The following is an 18,729-nucleotide window of genomic DNA, read 5'->3' on the forward strand; positions in this document are numbered from 1 at the left end:
TCGCTCTCTGACAGCCCAAGTAACTGAGATCTCACTGTACTCTCTAGGGAGCCTCCTACAGGGAAACACTGAGATTACTTCTGCAGTCTTCAGTAGGATACATCATGAGTGGGGAATTGTTGATGTATTTAAATAAAGGGAATTGACAGCCTAATCAGTTTGGTAATTAATGTCCTTGTTAATTTGGGTTGTTTGAATTGCCTCATGAATATTCATGAATCCTGTAATTTATTTCTATATTTGACAGTTCAATCCTGAAGGTGACATTTCTCCCTCTGTGCCAGGACCCAGCAAGTGAGTTAGGATCCTAGGGGCCCAAATCTTATCTTTGTGCAGAGGGGCTGGAGCCAGGTACTCCTGCCTACCCTCCTTACTAAGCTTCAGGCCAAACACTCATCTCCAGCCCCTGCTGTACCAGACTGGGGACTCTCCACTCTCCTGCCAAGAAAGGGATGAGATTGAAAGTCAATTGCAGGGGGAGGGCTGTCATAAGCTGAGCAGCTGGGTTGCCCTATGAAAATGCTTCATGCCAGACAAATTCATTTTCTTAAATACTGACTAAAGTATTGGGGAGGAAAATAGATAATTCTGTTTTATTCTAACCAGTTTTTATACCACTCTTGTCACTCCTGAGCACCTTCCAATAGTGCATTAAGGGACATGACTAACATCTGTCACGTTTGAGTCATTCTCTCTTATCCTCTCCCCAGGAGGAGACAGCCAGTCTCCCCGGTCATAATCCAGGAGGTCTCCGACCCTGGTAACTTCTGCCAGGACCAACCTCTGGCGCACTATGGGGGACACCACCACCTGCACACGGAGCTGGAGATTGTGTAGCAGGGGCTCCATGAGGAGTTCTGCCCCCTGTGGTTGCCCCGTGTAGCAGGGTGGTTACCCGCTCCTGCCCTGCGGGGCTTGAAACAGCCCAGGAGAGGGCTGAGGAAGGGAGCAAAACCCTGGCTGATTGGGGGAAGTGGCTGCAGCTGGGGCCATGCCCCAAACAGACTAACTGGGCCTTATAAGAAGGCCAGGGCAACCAGAAGCTCAGGATTCTCTCTCTGCTTCTAGAGAGAGAAGGGCTTGGCTGCTCGGGAGCTGAGCAGGATACTGGGAATGGAGCAAGGCTGGGGGAAGGCTGGAGGAGCTGGGGAGCTCTGGCCTAGGAAAGCTCCAGGCTGTGGGCCTAGCTGAGGGCCTAAGACCAGTACTGGGGCTGCAGAGGGGCAGCCCAATTATAGAGAGAGGCAGCAGGTCCAACCCAATCTTGCCTGTGATGAGTGTCATGTACTGCAGTCTGCTCTAGGGAGTGGGGCTAGATGGTAACTGGCAGTAGCTTTACACTGAGGTGAGGTGGGGTTAGTGGGTGGGGGTTCCCCTGGGTGGGGAGACCCAGAATGTGGGGATATTGCCAAGGGGGCAGCAACCCGGAGAAAGGGGCACTGGGGTCCTGGGAGGGACACGGGGGGCCAGCGGTAAGGTGGATCACCAGCATGCAGGGGGCGCTCCAGAATGCTGGAAGAGCTAATTCCCATGGATGACCAGCAGGAGGCGCCGCAGGCGTGAGTCCGCTCTCTTACACCCCATCTCCAAAAAGATATATTGGAATTGAAAAAGGTTCAGAAAAGGGTAACAAAAATTATTAGGGGTATGGAATGTTTTTTGTATGAGGAGAAATTAATAAGAGTGGGACTTTTCAGCTTGGAAAAGAGACGGCTAAGGGGAGATATGATTGAAATCTAATGACACCAATCTGGGTCAGTTCCTCAGATCTGTCACCTAAAAAATGGCTCAGGTTTGGGAATTTGCCTCACACCCTCAGTCATGAAGATCGATACAAAGGATACATTTAGTTTCTCCGCAATGGCCTTATCATCCTTGAGTGCTCCTTTAGCACCTCGATTGTCCAGTGGCCCCACTGGTGGTTTAGCAGGCTTCCTGCTTCTGATGTACTTAAAAAAAAAAAAGAAAAAAAATTGCTATTACTTTTTGAGTCTTTGGTTAACCATTCCTCAAATTCTTTTTTGGCCTTCCTAATTGTATTTTTACACTTCATTTGTCAGTGTTTATTCTCCTTTCTATTTTCCTCACTAGGATTTAACTTCCACTTTTTAAAGGATGCCTTTTTGCCTCTCACTGTATCTTTTACTTTGTTGTTTAGTCCTGGTGGCTCTTTTTTGGTTCTCTTACTATGTTTTTTTTTTAATTTGGGGTATACAGATTCATAGGTTAGATTCATAGATTCTAGGGTCAGAAGGGACCAATGTGATCATCTAGTCTGACCCCCTGCACATAGCAGGCCACAGAACCCTACCCATCCACTTCTATAACAAACCCCTAACCTATGCCAGAGTTATTGAAGTCTTCAAATTGTGGTTTGAAGACCTCAAGCTGCAGAGAATCCACCAGAAAGTGACCCATGCCCCACGCAGCAGGGGAAGGCGAAAAACCTCCAGGGCCTCTGCCAATCTGCCCTGGAGGAAAATTCCCTCCCGACCCCAAATATGGCGATCAGCTAAACCCTGAGCATGTGGGCAAGACTCATCAGCCAGCAGTTAAGTTGAGCCTCTATTGTGGTGTCTTTAAAAAGTTTCCAGGCAGCTTGCAGAAGTAAATCCCCCTAACACTCCTTTCCTGACTGGCAGTCCAGGCTTTGGTCAAGAAAACCTGGAACCAGTGTCATCACAGTCAGATTGGCCACCATGCAGGGCAGACGCCGCAAAAATGGAGGATCTGCTTGCTATTGGGCTTTCAGAAAAAGGTGGCTCAGGAATATGACTATTCCCTGTCATTTGGAAGAGGAAATATAGAGGAATGGATAAGACTGTAGCCAAGAGGGTAAGACTGTAGCCATTCAACATGATGAAGACATGCACAGAGATGAGAAGAAATTACAAATAGGGTACAACTGTTTCAAAGGTTTTTCCACACCCAATCTACTACTATTAATGTATTGCCTCAACAGGCTCCCACTCCTGCCCCTCCTGCACTGTACTATGCCCTCCAAAAGTTGGAAGACTTAAGTGTATAGAAAAGGCCTGATAGGCTCTCACAACCAGATCCAGGACTTCCCACCACAACAGCATACTGAGGGAGAGAACAATTTCCCTGATGTCATGGGTTTTTGTTAAAATAAAAACCAGTGTTCTCTGTTTATGCTGGGTTTGTTTTGTTATGGCAGCTAGCCACAATTAATTTTTCTTTTGAAAGATGACATCTCTGATCTTTGCATTTCCACTCTCTACCTCTCCCAAAGCTCCCATTGGCTGCGGTTACCCGTTCTTGGCCAATGGGAGCTGCAGGAGGTGGGGCCTGGAGGCGAGGGCAGTGCACGGAGTCCTCTGCCCTGCCCCAGGGGCCGCAGGACGTGGTGCCGGCCGCTTCCAGCAGTGGTGCGGGGCCTGCAGCACCACAGGGGTGGCAATCCTGCAGGCCAAATCCAAAGCCCTGGCAGGCCGGATCCAGCCCTCGGGCCATAGTTTGCCCACCCCTGGCCTATGTCCTGGTCTACGCTAGGAATTTACTTCAGTATAACTATGTCTCTCAGGGCTATGAAAAATCCACATCCCTGAGAGAGTAGCTATGCCGACCTAACCCCCAAGCCTAGACCAGAATTCTTCCATTGACCTAGCTCCTGCTTTGCAGGGAGGTGGATTACCTACACTGCTTGGAGAGGCCCTCTTGTTGGCATAGTGTGTAAACTGAAGCACTACAACATCACAGCTGCACTCCTGTGGTGTTTTAAGCGTAGACATACCTTAAGTCTGCTTGGGATTCGCAGCTCTGAACCTCTCCTGGACTTAGGTGTCTAAGCCAGATCAGCCCTTTCTCAGGAAAAGACAGTCAAGGAATAGGTGGTGCTACAACCATTAGTCCAGCAGTTAGCCTGCTGGCCCAGGATGTAGGAGACCCTGGTTCAGTTCCCCTCTCTGTCTTATGTAGACAAGGAATTTGAAGTTGGGTTTCTCACCTGCCAGGAGCATATTCTAGCTAATAGGCTGTGGGGTATTCTAGGACAGAGGTGTCTCAGTCTCCTGTTGAAGTTGTTCTCCAGTGTATGCCTAGGTTGAGGATTCTGCTGCGGCTTAGGCATGCAACAGCACCCATGTGTATGCTCGCTGGCAGATTTTCAGGCTCTTTAACAGTGGAAGTTTTGATGCCTAGGATTAGGCAGCAGTTGAGTGGAGATGTTGAGGATTTCAGTGGTGCCTAAAATGTTGGGATTAGGCCCCTAAAGTGGCAGTTAGGCACTTAAGTCCCTTTGTCAATCTTGCCCTAGAGTACTGGAGCAAAATTAAGGTTTAAATTTGTTGAAGGAAATCCATCATTATTACTCTCCTATATCCTCACCATAAACACTCGGTAGATGTGCACAGAACATTGCAGTGTGTGCTGCACACCCTCTGCAAGTAATGTTCATGGTCTTGAATCCTGCTCCTCATGTTTCTGGCTGCCTAAAGATAGAGACAGGAAGTTTGGAGTGGGCGGTTCAGTTCTCGCTATTTACTCCACCTTTGCTTCTCCAAATGCTGTGTAAAATGCAGTGGGCAGCCAAGACAACAGTAGCCTGGGCCATTGAAAATCATTGCCTCTGAGCAGATGTCTCCATCTGGCTTTTGGCCTCCCCAAGGCATACTCAGCCAGTCCTGCACTTGTTCCAGCTGTGCTTAAATCATCTAGATGAGTATATTTGGTCTGGGAATGGCTATATGAGCCAGAGCATACAGGATCCTCCAGGATGGCAGTGGGCATTGAAACTGAGAACAGTGTGTGGAAGATTTTGCCTGTGTGTCCAGAAAGCAGACCCTGCCTTTGTCAGATCCAGAAAGGTCAGCACTAAGACATGTATTTTTCCAGAAAGCAAGCTTTATTCCTGAAAGTGTAACATGAAAATTTATTGGGGGACTGGATGTCTGCAGGCATTGCTAATGAGCTGCAGAGCCTTTTGCCTCTTAATCACCAACTTGGACCCAGCCCAGCTCTGTCGGGATTAAGTTGTTCTCACCTAGTGGAGGTTTGGTGGCGTCTCTCTGAGATGAGCTGGTGGGTCTGAGTTCCAGCTCTTATGTTACAGACTCAGCTCTAGCTGCTTGGAAAAATTCCCAGGATATATTTTTCTAAATGGGAACAAAACTATGTTTGAAAATATCAAAATCTTCCATGAAACAGCATGACCTTTCCCTGCCCAGATGGCCTCACCACTACGCTTTATGCTGATTAGCAGGCTCAGCAGAGAGGCCAAGAACTTCATTGACCATGGAGGCTGAACTACTCCTAGAGGAAGTGACTGCAGATCATGTCTGAGATAGGCTGGCAAGGCAGTGTAGGGGGGAAGCTTCCCCAGCTGCTATCCTGTAGATAAATGGGTTCATTCACCAAAGTGTATGAGTACTAAACCCAAACAACTTTTTAAAGCTACAGTTTATGGTTATATGCAAGTTAGTTTTAAATACACAAATTAGCTCAGTAAAACATTTTGCATAAAACATCACACATGGAGCTGCACAAAACTTGGCAGTTATGTGGTGTGACAGAGTTCCTCCTCTACCTTGGTGGGTCCTGCGCTTAGTGGCAGATTTGCTCATCTCAGTGATCTTCCCCACAGTCTGGGTCAACTCCTCCTGTGTCTGATCAGGAGTTGGGAGGAACCCGGTCCTGCTATCTACTCCGGGTTCTAGCCCAGGGCCCTGTGGATTGCAACTGTCTATAGTACCTCATGTAACAGCTGCATGACAGCTGCACCTCCCTGAGCTACTTCCCCATGGCCTCCTCCAAACACCTTCTTTATCCTCACCACAGCACCTTCCTCCTGGTGTCTAACGCTTGTACTCCTTAGTCCTCCAGCAGCACAGCCTCTCACTCTCAGCTCCTTGTGCCTCTTGCTCCCAGCTCCTCTCACGCACTTCCTCTCCTCTGGCTTCCCCCCTCCCTGACTGGAGTGAGCTCCTTTTTAAACCCAGGTGCCCTGATTAGCCTGCCTTGATTGACTGCAGGTGTTCTAATCAGCCTGTCTGCCTTAATTGGTTCTAGCAGGTTCCTGATTACTCTAGTGCAGCCCCTGCTCTGGTCACTCAGGGAACAGAAAACTACTCAGCCAGTGACCACTATATTTGCCCTCTACTAGACTCCTGTATGCCACTGGCCTAGGTCTGTCACATATCCCTCCCCCTTGCTCAACACCAAGGGGTTAGGCAACTTGGGATGCCAGACAGTGGACACATGACAAGCCATGAGCATTGCCGTGACGGCTCCCTGCTCTGTGTTGCACACGGAACTGGAAAGGTTGGAGGGATAAGAACCACCTGGTCACCCTTGTGTTCTCCTTGTTCCACTGCATCCATTGAAGAGGGGCATGGTCGGTCAAGAGAACAAATCTGCGCCCGAGCAAGTAGTAGCGCAATGCTTCCATGGCCCATTTTACGGCAAGGCACTCCCTCTCCACCACTGCATATTTTTGTTCTCTTGGAAGAAGTTTCCTACTGAGGTAGAGAATTGGGTGTTCCTCCTCCCTGACCATCTGTGATAGAATGGCCCCCAACCCTACTTCCGATGCAGCTGTCTGCAGGACAAATTCCTTGGTGAAATCAGGGGCTATCAGTACAGGGTTACTGCAGAGGGCAGTCCGTAGGTGTGTGAATGCTTCCTCTGCTGCATCAGACCATCTCACCAGATCAGGTCCACAGGTTTTCACTAGGTCTGTCAGGGGGCTTGCCCTTGTGGCAAAGTGGGGAATAAATCGTCGGTAATACCCCTCTACACCTAGGAGTGCCCGGACTTGTTTCTTGCGATGTGGTCGGGGCCAATTTTGAATGGCCTCCAACTTGTTCACTTGGGGTTTTACCAGACCTTTTCCCACAATGTAGCCAAGATGTTTGGCCTCTGTAAACCCTACAGCACACTTGGCAGGGTTTGCTGTAAGGCTAGCTCGCCTGAAGGTATCAAGGACTGCCTCCACCTTCTCTAGGTGGGTTTCCCAGTCTGGGGTATGAATGACCACATCGTCCAAGTAGGCAGCAGCATAACTGTTATGTGGGCATAATAGCTTGTCCATGAGGCGCTGGAAAGTAGCTGGGGCCATATGTAGTCCAAAAGGGAGGACCAGTATATTGAAAAAGACCCTCTGGTGTAGAGAATGCAGTCTTTTCCTTTGCATCTTCTGCAAGGGGAATCTGCCAGTACCCCTTTGTGAAGTCTAGGGTAGTCAAGTACCGGGCATTCCCCAGATGATCCACTAGGTCTTCTATGCGAGGTATGGGGTACTCGTCAAACTGGGATACTTCGTTTAGTCGCCGGAAGTCATTGCAAAACCTTGTGGTGCCATCAGGTTTGGGCACCAGCATGATTGGGCTGGACCACTGACTGTGGGATTCTTTGATGATCCCCAACTCCAGCATTTTTTTTACTTCTGCTTTTATTTCCTCCTTTTTTGCCGCTGGCACCCGATAGGGCCTCATTGTTGTTCTGGCCCCAGGGTTCGTGACGATGTGGTGATATGTCTCGTTTGTTCGACCTGGTTTTGCCAAGAACACATCTTGATTCCAGAAGGTTATCTCAGACACCTCATTCTTCTGGTCTGGTGTTAAATCAGGAAACACTCTCACCTGTTTGGAAGGCTTGTTTTCCTGGATAGTTATGCATGCCTCTTGTGCGTGCCAGGGTTTCAGAAAGTTGATGTGATAAATCTGTTCTTGTTTTCGGCGTCCTGGCTGCTGCACCTTGTAGGTTACTTCCCCCATGGGTTCAACCACGTCATAGGGCCCCTGCCATTGGGTCAGAAGCTTGCTTTCTGCTGTGAGTACCAACACCATCACCCGATCCCCTGGTTGGAACTGTCGGACTTTTGCCTGGTGTTTGTAATAGTTTCTTTGGGCCTCCTGTGCCTTTTCCAAATGTTCCCGTACAATAGGGGTGACACGGGCTATCTGGTCTCGCATCTATATTACTTGTTCTATCATATTTCTCCCCTCATTGGGTTCCTCTTCCCAAATCTCTTTGGTGATATCTAGTATGCCACGGGGGTGACATCCGTATAATAACTCAAATGGGGAAAACCCAGTTGAAGCCTGAGGTACCTCTCGGATAGCGAACATAAGGTGGGGCAGTAGGATGTCCCAATCCTTCCCATCCCGACTTACCACCTTCCTTATCATAGCCTTGAGGTTTCAGTTAAACCTTTCTACCAACCCATCAGTCTGCGAATGATAAACTGAAGTTCTCAGGGTATGTATATGGAGCAGCGTACAGAGGTCCTTCATTAGCTTTGACATAAATGGAGTTCTTTGGTCTGTTAATATCTCCTTTGGTAGCCCCACTCGGGCAAAGATCCCCACCAGCTCTTTGGATATCGTTTTAGAGGCCATGTTCCGCAGGGAGATGGCTTCTGGGTAGCGAGTAGCATAGTCCAAAACAACAAGTATATGTTGGTGGCCCCGAGCCGTCTTCTCCAGGGGTTCCACTAGGTCCATGGCTATTCGCTCAAAGGGGACCTCTATGATGGGAAAGGGTACTAAAGGTACCCTCAGGTGGGGAGGGGGACTGTGCAGCTGACACTTCAGGCAGGACACACAGTACCTCCGCACTTCTTCGTGTACTCCGGGCCAGAAGAACCGTCATAGGACTCATGCCAGGGTCTTCTCTGCCCCCAAGTGCCCCCCAAAAAGATCGCTGTATTAAGTCTTGCTCACAGTCTTCTGGTGTTTTTGAGGTACTTCTGCCCCTGTACTGGTGCAACCCACTATAAGAGATTTTTCTTCATTATGAAGTAGGGTCCGGGTCCCTGTGTTCTCCCTTCCACGGGGACCCCATCTATTTCAGTCACCTCCTTTCTAATGTTGTACCTTGGGTCTTCAGCCTGGTCCCGTCCAAAATTTCCTCTTCCGGGGCTAATCTGCCCAAGATCTAGGGGCCCAGTCTCTCTTGCCTCTACTAGTTCAGAAGCGTTAGGGTGGGGATCAGACTCAGGTGCTTCTCCCTCCTGGGTGGCCTCCTTTTCAGCTGTTCGGGTCCGCCTAGCTACGAGAGCGACCCTCTGGCTTTGGGCCAGTATTCCGGTTCCCAAGGCCTTAGCTGCCCTCCTTTCTCTTTTTGACTTTCTACCCTGTCTGGGAATGGAAAATAAATCTGGGGATATTTCAGAGAAGACTGGGGGTTGACAGTCTACTGTGGATGCCTCACTAACTTCAGGGTTCCCCTCTTTCTCCAATCCTCCTACTGGGAGTAAGTCTCCAAACCCTGAGAAGTCCCTCCCTATGAGTACCGTGTATGGGAGTTTAGGGACTACACCTGCTGCTACCTCAGTAGTGTTCCCCTGAATCTCAATTTTTACTGGGGTAAAAAAAACTGTCCCATGGACACATGTTATTCTTCAAGTATCAGAGAGGTAGCCGTGTTAGTCTGGATCTGTAAAAGCAGCAAAGAATCCTGTGGCACCTTATAGACTAACAGACGTTTTGGAGCATGAGCTTTCGTGGGTGAATACCCACTTCCTCAGATGCATGTAGTGGAAATTTCCAGGGGCCAGGTATATATATGCTAGCAAGCAAGCTAGAGATAACGAGGTCAGTTCAATCAGGGAGGATGAGGCCCTGCTCTAGCAGTTGAGGTGTGAAAACCAAGAGAGGAGAAACTGGTTCTGTAGTTGGCAAGCCATTCACACTCTTTGTTCAATCCTGAGCTGATGGTGTCAAATTTGCAGATGAACTGAAGCTCAGCAGTTTCTCTTTGAAGTCTGGTCCTGAAGTTTTTTTGCTGCAGGATGGCCACCTTAAGGTCTGCTATAGTGTGGCCAGGGAGGTTGAAGTGCACACCTCAACTGCTAGAGCAGGGCCTCATCCTCCCTGATTGAACTGACCTCGTTATTTCTAGCTTGCTTGCTAGCATATATGTTATTCCTGTATGCTTAGCCTGCAGCAGCTAACTACACTTCACAAGCTTCCCTGAGACAAGCATGATAGCACTCCCCGAATCAACCAGTGCCGTGGTCTCTACCCCATTTAGCTTTACTGGTCTGGTGTACATATGTGGGGTTAGTGAGACCCCACAAGGTGGATTAGGGAGCATGGGTCTGCCCAGTTCCCTAGGTTACACTGCATAGGCTCCTCAGCATTGAGACACTGTGCAGCTATGTGTCCCCACTCCCCACAGGCATAACATCTGTATGGGGCCTTAGGCCTCTTGTGCGTATGCATTAGGATAGCCTTTGATTACATGCTGTTTTGTCAATAGAACTCCTGCCTCACTCAGTTCACAGGATGGAAAGTGCTCAGGGAATGAGGCAGCAGTTCAATGTTTCTTTTATCCTCCTCATTGAATGTGGCCCCAAGCTTATTTTACTGCAGACCTTCCTGAACTGATTACAGAATTATTGACTTCCCCATTGGCATTTCTATGACTATTTGTGTAATACCTAAGGGCTTCACAATGTTCATTAATTCACCTTCCCAACACCCTGTGAGGTAAGGAGGCAATATCCCCATTTTATACATAGAAAATGGAGACCACAGTTTTCAAGGTCATGCTAATTATGAGTGCTCAAGCAGAGATGCCTAACTCTGGTCTGGATATTTTTAGAGATCTTAGCATTTTCTATGTACAGAGCATGCCTCCCATTGATTTCAGACTCAACTGTGAGTTCTTAGCACTTCTGCAAATCAGCCCCCGGGCGTCTCAAGTTGGGCACTCAGAAAATGAGGGACACACAGTTAGTGTTAAAAAAAAAAAAAAAAAAGGAAACTGACCAAAAAATGCCATCCTTTGGCAACATTGACACCCACATGGTTCATTTGCAGCTCTGGAACCTTTAAAGCAGGGGTTCTCAGAATGGAGGTCGGGACCCCTCAGGGGGTCCTGAGATTATGACATGGGGGGTTGCAAACTGTCAGCCTCCACCCCAAGCCCTGCTTTGCCTCCAGCATTTATAATGGTGTTAAATATATAAAACAGTGTTTTTAATTTATAAGGGGGTTTGCACTCAGAGGCTTGCTATGTGAAGGGGGTCACCAGTTCAAAAGTTTGAGAACTACTGCTTTAAAGTAACTGCACAGGTCTCTGCCACTTGAGCTAATTGACTGGTAGCAATAGAAGGCTCTTATCTTCTGCAGCCAGTAGAGGTGGCTGAGACACTTTGACAATGGGCTACATGACTATTTGCTGATAGCAGAGAAACGCTGTGACACCGGCAGCCTAGCTTCCGAAGAAAGGTGTTTAATGATTATAAACTAGGGCTGTCAAGCAATTAAAAAAATTAATCATGATTAATCACATGATTAAAAAAAGTAATTGTGATTAATTGCACTGTTAATAATAGAACACCGTTTATTTGAATATTTGTGGATGTTTTCTACATTTTCAAATATATTTATTTCAATTACAAAACAATTCAAAGTGTACAGAGCTCACTTTATATATATTTTGGATTACAAGTATTTGCACTAAAAAAAATAGTATTTTTCAATTCACCTAATACAAGTACTGTAGTGAAATCTCTTTATCATGAAAGTTGAACTTACAAATGTAGATATGTACAAAAAAACCTGCATTCAAAAATAAAACAATGTAAAATTTTAGAGTCTGCAAGTCCACTCAGTCCTACTTCTTGTTTAGTCAATCACTCAGACATACAAGTTTGTTTACAGTTGCAGGAGATAATGCTGCCCTCTTCTTGTTTACAGTGTCACCTGAAAGTGAGAACAGGTGTTCTCATGGTACTGTTGTAACCGGTGTCGTAAGATATTTACGTGCCAGATGCACTAAAGATTCATATGTCGCTTCATGCTTCAACCACCATTCCAGGGGACATTCGTCCATGCTGCTGATGGGTTCTGCTCGATAACAATCCAAAGCAGTGCGGACTGACGCATGTTCATTTTCATTATCTGAGTCAGATGCCGCCAGCAGAAGGTTGATTTTCTTTTTTGGTGATTCAGGTTCTGTAGTTTCCACATCAGAGTGTTGCTCTTTTAAGACTTCTGAAAGCATGCTCCACACCTCATCTCTCTTAGATTTTGGAAGGCACTTCAGATTCTTACGCCTTGGATTGAGTGCTGTAGCTGTCTTTAGAAATCTCACATTGGTGCCTTCTTTGTGTTTTGTGAAATCTGCAGTGAAAGTGTTCTTAAAATGAACAACATGTGCTGGGTCATCATCCGAGACTGCTATAACATGAAATATATGGCAGAATATGCGTAAAACAGAGCAGGGGATATACAATTCCCCAAGGAGTTCAGTCACAAATGTAATTAACACATTTTTTTTTAATGAGCGTCATCAGCATAGAAGCAGGTCCTCTTCAATGGTGGAAGAAGCATGAAGGGGCATACGAATATTTACCATATCTGGCACATAAATACCTTGTAGTGCCAGCTATGAAAGTGCTACGCAGATGCCTGTTCTCACTTTCTGGTGACATTGTAAATAAGAAGAGGGCAGCATTACCTCCTGTAAATGTAAACAAACTTGTTTGTCTTAGTGATTGGCTGAACAAGAAGTAGGGCTAAGTGGACTTGTAGCCTCTGATGTTTTACATTGTTTTGTTTTTGAGTGCAGTTATGTAACAAAAAAAAATCTACATTTGTAAGTTGCACTTTCATGACAAGAAGATTGCACTACAGTACTTGTATGAGGTGAACTGAATAATACTATTTCTTTCATCATTTTTACAGTGTAAATATTTGTAATAAATATATACACTTTGATTTCAATTACAACACAGAATACAATATATATATGAAAATGTAGAAAACATCCAAAATATTTAATAATTTTCAATTGGTAATCTATTGTTTAACAGCGCAATTAATTTTTTAATCATGATTAATTTTTTCAAGTTAATCATGTGAGTAAACTGTGATAGACAGCCCTATTATAAACCCTTTTGCCCTGTCCCGCTTTGTTACCATAACCTTCTCTCGGTACCCTTGTTCTCTGAGCCCCTCTCCACTCCTCTTCTCCTATCCCTATCTCCCCCATGAGCTTCTGCCCCAGTCCCCTCCTCCTCTCCATCCTTCTTCAGTTCCTGTCTCATCCATCCATCTGCTCCAATTCCTCCTCTCCCTAGCTCTTGCTCCTGTGCACATTCCCCTCCAAGTTCCTACTCATATCTGCACCCCCTCCTCTTGGCTCCTGCCTCTGTTCTTCTCCTCTAGGCTCCCATCCCTGCCCCTGCTCTGTGAGTCAGATTGTTTATTCCTCTTCACCATGTTGCTTGGACGCTAGCAGTAGGAGCATTGAGAGCACAGGAGAGACATCGTCCCATCTCTCAGTTGTAGTGCCCAGTCCCACTCCAGCCCACATCAACAATTGCAAGGAAAGTCTTGGGCCTGAGCATGCTCAGTCCCTCTGTGGGTTGATAGACATTCAGTCCAGTGAGCAGGTAGGAACTGTGAGAGGATAGAGCATGCTCAGTGTAGACCAGACCTGCACAACTCGTAAAGTGGTGAGGGCCACATTGCTCCAAAGAAAACAGCTGAGGGCCGAAACCCCCCAGCCCTGTGGAAACATACACCCCCAGCACCGCCCAGCCACGTGGAAACACCCCGCCCTAGCACCACACTGCCCTGCAGAAACAAACCCTCCTTCCACAGCGTCACCCCACCAAAACAGCTGTGGGCCAAAAAGGAAGGTTGGGGGTGGGGGGTGTGATACTTTATTAAGAATTTTTAAATTAAATCAAACAATTAAAAAAAAAATTTATGAATCATGGAAAAATGAAAAACACCTGTTCTGTTGAAAGAAAACAATTGTACTTTTCATAATTACCTTGCAGCCGCGGGGAGCCCTGAGCCTTTTAAATCCCAGCCCCAGGCCGGCCCCAGGAGCCGTGGCTGGAATTCAAAGGGCTCTGGGCTGGCCGCAGCCACTGGGAGCCCTGAGCCCTTTAAATCCCACCCACGGCCAGGATTCAAAGGGCTCTGGGCTGCCCGCAGCCGCAGGGAGCCCTGAGCCCTTTAAATCCCAGTCCGGCAGCCGCAGCTGGGATTCAAAGGGCTCTGGGCTGCCTGCAGCCACAGGCAGCCCAGAGCCCTTTCAAGCCATGGAAGCCCATGTCCCACTGGGGAGGGGGCCGGCGGCGTGCCTGAAAGCCCGCCCCCACAGCTCTGATTGGGCAGGACTCAATCACCTGCACTTCTGGCTCCTGCCGGCAGGCAGCCGTACCACAGGGAGCTGCCCCAGGAAGTGCCACCACGCCAGCCCTGGGACTTTGACTATGATGGTGAGCGAGCGCGGTGTTTCCCATCTGCGCGGGGTTTAGAATTCCCCTGCAGGCCGCACGGTGAGCCTCCGCGGACCGCATGTTGTGCAGGCCTGGTGTAGACAGAGTCTTCATTTAGTTGCCAAACTCCAACAAGCTTCTAGTGCACATGCGTTAACTGTGATTTTTCATAGGCTTATAGCTTCGTCAAATTTGGGTAGATTTTTATGGGGACAGTAAAAGGCACATCCCTGACACCATAACAACCTCCTGCTAAATTTCAGATCGCTGCCCCAAAGCATGGGAGCTCTAGAGCTTCTCTACAAAATAATTGTAATAATTTTTTAAGATGAGCAAAGGAAAACATTTTTGGCTAATTTCATTCTCAGAAGCAGCTGAATTGTTATAACTGAAACTTTCTAAAAATTTCAGCTTGGCATGGCATGGAAAATTTCAGGCTGATATTAACTTTCATTAAAGTTTAACCAAAGTTATAAGCAACAGAAAACAGAGTATTGGCCAACCTTAATATGAGGTAGGGCTACCAGCTCCACCTATAATAAATTATGAAAACTCTCTGTAATGATGACCAGCTGTGACTGGGGTCCTAGTGGGGAGCCAGCTGTGGTCACTCAGGGTGAACTGCAAAGAATGAGGCAGCCAAAACCCCAAAGAGCTAGTGGATATTCCAATACTTAAATTTCCAAGCCAGCATAAAACAGCTTCTTTATTATCTTACTGGTTACTCAGAAGTCCAAACAACGCAGTTGTCTTAAAGTGATCCAGCCTCAGGCCTCCATCCAGGTACCCACGTCAAATATGATGATTTCTGAAAATCTTATTTCATCATATAAAAGAAAAGGTTCTCTCAGTCCCAAAGGATTGGACACATTACCTCCCAGGTTGATGAATGTTTCAGATCTTACCCAAATATACGCAATAGCCAATTCTTATTAACTAAACTAAAATTTATTAAAAAATAAAAGAGGGAGTATGGTTAAAATATCAATATACATACAGACATGAGTTCAATTCATTGAGGTGCAGATTCATAGCAGAGATGGTGAGCTTTGTAGTTCCAAAGAGTTCCTTTAGGAATTCAGTTCATAGGTCTTAGTCCAATGTCCAAATCTCATATTCAGGGCATACCAGCATAACTGGGACCTCAGTCTTGCGACTCAGATTTCCCCTGTTGAAGCCTAAGCAGATCTGAGATGACAGAATTGGGACCCAAGGATCTTTTATACAATTTCATGTCTTTTGACAAGTTGGGAGTTCCTTGGGGAACAAAAGGTATTAGGATGACTTTAAAGACGTTCATCACTGGTACTTAGCTACACAAATTAACATAAGGCCGTTTACTTGTTCCTCCACCATTCACAGTACATTTCAAAGAGAAATGAATACTAAGATATCCCATGTTTACAATTCATTTACATGATAAGATGTTCTTTTGACCACTGAATTATCAGAATACAGGACCAGATTGGAAATGGAACGATGGTACCTACTCAAGTTCTATTATTTGACATACTACAAAGGCTTGTTTCAGGGCTCATGTTCACTGCAAAATGTACCACCCTGAGTTATAGATTCATAGACTTAAGGTCAGAAAGGACCATTAAGGTCATCTAGTCTGACCTCCTGCACAATGCAGGCCACAGAATCTCACCCACCCACTCCTGTAACAAACCCCTAACCTATGTCTGAGTTATTGAAGTCCTCAGATCGTGGTTTAAAGACCTCAAGATGCAGAAAATTCTCCAGCAAGTGACCCATGCCCCATGCTGCAGAGGAAGGTGAAAAACCTCCAGGGCCTCTGCCAATCTTCCCTGGAGGAAAATTCCTTCCCGACCCCAAATATGGCGATCAGTTAAATCCTGAGCATGTGGGCAAGACTCACCAGCCAGCACCCAGGAAAGAATTCTCTGTAGTAACTCAGATCCCACCCCATCTAACATCCCATCACTGACCATTGGGCATATTTACCTGCTAATAATCAAAGATCAATTAATTGCCAAAATTAGGCTATCCCATCATACCATCCCCTCCATAAACTTATCAAGCTTAGTCTTGAAGCCAGATATGTCTTGTGTATTGCCCCTAGCTTGACTATTCCTCAAGGTTTCATCACATGACATAATCTTTAATTCCTGAGGACTCCAGGACACTCCTGGAGGGTTGGCAACCGTAAACTTGACTCTAGTCTGCACACAAAAACTCAAGTGTGGTGGTGCTTTGAACTCAAGTTGGATGGCCAGGTGGATTTAGGCTAAAGCTGGCATGAGCCCAGCTTTGTCAGCTGCTAACATACCAATGCTGCAATGTGGATGCAGGCATGTGTCACTAGTTTTCCAGTGCATTCTTCCACAGTGAAAGAATTCATAGTGTGACTCTGCTTATTACATGACTGTTAATGAACATGGGATGTGTCTCAGATGTCTATACTGCAATCACGGGCTATAACATAGCTATCATGGGTACCAGAGCAGTGAAGCCATGACAGTCTTGACTTACCCTTTAGTGCCAACCATGAGTGATTGCAGTGCCAGTATGGACACAGTAGTGAAGTATTATTTCACAGGCTGGCAGTTGTTGCTTGAGCTCGGCTAACCTGAGAGAAGTAATGCGAGTCCAGACACTCAAGTGAACTCTGCAGTGAAGCCATAACCTCAGGCTTTCTGCAGACACAGTTACACGCTGAAGCTTTTCTTTGCAACTTAGGGCTAGAGTCAGTTCAAATGAGGTGTCCCAGTTTGCGGGAGTTTTAGAAGCACCCATATCCCACGCTGAAGTCAGTGGGAGCTGAAACTGCTCATCTCTGAAAACCAGGCCCCATGCCGAGCACCCCAGATCAGTGGCCACTTCTGGAAAATGTTTGTATCGTTGTTGTAAATTGAAGTTCAGATTGTGAGACAAAAAAGCACCCAGCAGAGAAAGTACTGGCTGCCTGAGCTACCATGAGCCGACCCATTCTGACCTGTGTGTGCCCTGGGGAACTTTAAATCTAAGGAAGACACTATATACATCTCTACCCCAATATAACGCGGCCTGATAGAACATGAATTCGGATATAACATGGTAAAGCAGCACTCCCGGAGGAGAGGGGACTGCGCACTCTGGCAGATCGAAGCAAGTTTGATATAACACAGTTTCACCTATAATGCAGTAAGATTTTTTTTTGGCTCCTGAGGACAGCATTATATTGGGGTAGAGGTGTATCATCCTAACACACACTGTGCATGTTTAGCTTCTTATCAATTTAGTGAAGGTTTGGGGGTTGGATTTTTGGGTGTGCTTTTGAAGTGCAATGTTCAGAATTATTTCTTCCCTTTTTTCCTCCACGTTTAAGATGTTTCCTCTTCTAGTTACTAGCTGGAAGAAGAAAGGGAGTGGGAGAGGAGGTGGAGTAGGAAGTGAGGTGTGGGGAATCAGAAATGCAGATGGGGTATGGCAAGGACTTATGAGGGAACAGCCATAAGCCAGTGAATGAGGCAGGGTGTCGAAAGGGCATCTGTTTTGTGGAGAACAGGCGCTAATGGAGCAGAGGAATATTTCACTGAGTCCCTGCAGGTTAGCTCCAGCTGAGAGGACAGCAGGGGAAAAATCAGCTGATGCCCAAGAAGGCAGAGCTGGAGCAGTGATGGTTTTAGCTGGGGTTTTTATAAGCCATCCTTAAATAACAGTTGAGTTTGGGAGGCTTTTTCAGGAAAGAGAATCTAGAACATCTTCAATGGAATCCCCTCAGGCATCTCCTTCTCCGAGCTCTTAATATGTGTTTGATTAGAGAAGGGATTTCACAGAGAAGCTGAGAGTCATGGAGTGAGTAAACATCTGCTCCTAAACCAGCATATAGAACTTTAGGGCAGGAGTGGGGTCTGAAGCTAACATTCCATCTCAAGCAGGTGGAGGACTCAGGACAGGACACAAGTCTCCCAGTTACTATCTCCACTGGGTAGAACCTTGTGAAAGTAACTAAGGGGGCCTGAATCCTATCTCCAGTGGGTTAAGGCTGTGGGACAGTAACTGGGGAGCCTGGGTCCTATCTCCAGTGGGAAGCGGCCATGGCGACACTAACCGGGGGATCCACGTTCCCATCTCCAGCAGGTGGAGGCCCCTGAATGGCCCAGTGGAAAGGGGTCCTGGGACAGTAACTGGAGGTGTGGAGGAGTCCATCCCCAGTGGGAAGGGGACCCAGGACAGCAATGGGGGGCTGTGTCCCATCCTACCCAGGACAGGACAGTAACTGAGGTGGGGACTGCATCCCATCCCCAGCGGGAAGGGGCCCCAGGACAGTAACTTGTGGGCCTGGGTCTATCTCCAATGGGTAGAGGCCCTAGGACAGTAGCCAGGGAAAATAACCATCTAAATCTGCCACAACATGTTGCTGTGGTTTGCAGCCTTCCTCTTCCCCCACATGCTTCTGCCACCCCTCCAGTGATCACTGCCAGAGTTAATAAAGTGGGGGAGTACAAGGATACAAGGATGCTTAATTACAGAGCAGCCCTGGAAACCAGCAACAGCAGCAGCGTGGCCAGGAGGGG

This window comes from Gopherus evgoodei, chromosome 1, assembly GCF_007399415.2.
Source record: "Gopherus evgoodei ecotype Sinaloan lineage chromosome 1, rGopEvg1_v1.p, whole genome shotgun sequence".
Taxonomy (NCBI): domain Eukaryota; kingdom Metazoa; phylum Chordata; order Testudines; family Testudinidae; genus Gopherus; species Gopherus evgoodei.